Genomic DNA, 2,500 nt, shown 5'->3' on the forward strand with positions numbered 1-2,500 from the left:
TCTATCTATCTATCTATCTATCTATCTATCTATCTATCTATCTATCTATCTATCTGTCCGTTTATCCATCTATCTATCTATCTATCTATCTATCTATCTATCTGTTAATCTATCTATCTATCTATCTATCTATCTATCTATCTATCTATCTATCTATCTATCTATCTATCTATCTATCTATCTATCTATCTATCTATCTATCTACCTATCTATCAATCTATCCATCCATCCATCCATCCATCCATCCATCCATCCATCCATCCATCCATCCATCCATCCATCCATCCATCCATCTATCTATCTATCTATCTATCTATCTATCTATCTATCTATCTATCTATCTATCTATCTATCTATCTATCTATCTATCCTATTTTATTTATGCTATACTCTCCTACCCTATTCTATCTGCAAATCTATCCTATTCTATGTAACTATCTATCTTAATCTATCCCTCTATCGTATTCAATCTATAATATTCTAATCTATTCTGTCCAATTCTATCCTATTCCATTTATCTATTTTATTGTATCCTATCCTATATTATTCTATCTATCCTATTGTAATCTAAATGTCTATCCTATTCTAACTATCTATCATATTCTCTATATCCGATCCTAGTCTGTCTATCACTTTTCAATCTATCTATTTTTCCCAGTCTATTTATCCATTTTATTCAATCTATCTATCCTAATCTATCTATTTATCCTATCCTATTCTATCTATCTTATTCCGTCTATCTATTCTTTTCTCTCTATCTATCTATGTATCCTATTCTGTCTGTCTGTCCCAATGTATCTATATGTCCTATTCTGTCATATTATATCTATCTGTTTTATTCTATCTAGCCTATTCAATCCATCAATCCTATTCTATCTATTCTATTCCATCTATTCTATTCTATCTATACTATTCTGTCTATCTATCGTATTCTATACTATTCTATCTATTTATCCTTTTCTAATCTATCCTGTCATATTATAACTATCCTACTCTATGCTACTCTAACTATCTATCTATTTTTTCCATCCTCATCTATTCTATTCTATCTATTTTTTCCATCCTCATCTATTCTATTCTATCTATTCTACCTATACTCTCTATTCTATACTATTTATCTTATCCTATCCCATTCTATCTATCTATCCTTTTCTATCCTATTCTACCCTATTCTATCGATCTACCTTATTTTATCAAACTACAGTAAAACCTCGTTAATCCGGACCTCGTTAAACCGGATATCGCTTAATCCGGACAAGTATTCTTAAAAAATTATATTTGTTGAAAAAAAGTGGAAAATAAATGAAAATATTCTCGCATGGCGCAGCTTAAGTTTCGGCATACTATATTCGTATTTCCAGAGTTGTAAATGTATCCAATGACCTTGTCCTTGACCATCACTGCCACCCTCATCCGCCTGGAATGCAACTTTCACCCTCCACCCTTGTGCTATTACAAACTCTGTAAGACTTCGACTCAGTTTAACACTACAGTAGTACAGTACCGGTACAGTATTCTCTCCTCTATACAGTGTTAATTTAAATTGGTGAATCAATTCAAGGTGGACAATGTCATTCAATAAACCAGCTGCTTCGTCCGGAAAGCGAAAACATAAAGCTATATCTTTGCATGAGAAATTAAAGATCATTGAAAATCTTGAAAATGGTGCCACTGTTGCCAGTGTTTGTGCAGAGTACGGAATTGCTAAACAAACAGTTTCCGATATACGAAAGAAAAAAAGTGAACTGTTGTCATTTGCTTTGAAGTGTAATGTGGATAAAGAAACTTGTCGAGTTAAGCGAATGCGGGCGCCAGCGGACCAAAAATTGGACGATGCAGTGTACAAGTGGTACGAACAATTTCGTGCAAGTGGAATAGCAGTGAGAGGAGTAGAAATTCAAGCTGCAGCCGAACGCCTGGCAAAACAACTTGGTGTAAATGGGTTTACGGCTAGTGCCGGCTGGCTGTTTAGATTTCGCAAACGCCACAACATAGTGAACAGAAAAATGTGTGGGGAGAGTCTAAGTGCAGATGCAAGTGCTGTAGAGCCATTCAAGAAAAAACTGCATTCTATCATGAAGGAAGAAGGGTTAGGTTTAAATCAGGTGTATAATGCCGACGAAACAGGCCTGTGTTGGCGCGCTCTGCCTGATAATACACAAGCATCAAAATCCATACGAAATACACCTGGTCGCAAGATCAGTAAAGAACGTGTCTCTGCATTGTTGTGTGCTAACGCCGATGGAAGCCATATCCTAAAGACTGTCATTGTAGGCAAGAGTAAACAGCCAAGGGCTATTAAAAACATTATGTATAATTTGCCTGTCCATTACTACCATTCTAAAAATGCTTGGTTCACAGCAAATATCACATCTGATTGGTTCCATAACTACGCTGTGCCAGAAATAAGAAGACATCAAATGGAGAAGTCAAATACTGAAGTGAAAGCCATAATCTTATTGGATAATGCACCTGCTCATCCCGATGAAAAAAAGCTTTG

The sequence above is a fragment of the Periplaneta americana genome, chromosome 2 (genome assembly GCF_040183065.1).
Source record: "Periplaneta americana isolate PAMFEO1 chromosome 2, P.americana_PAMFEO1_priV1, whole genome shotgun sequence".
Taxonomy (NCBI): domain Eukaryota; kingdom Metazoa; phylum Arthropoda; class Insecta; order Blattodea; family Blattidae; genus Periplaneta; species Periplaneta americana.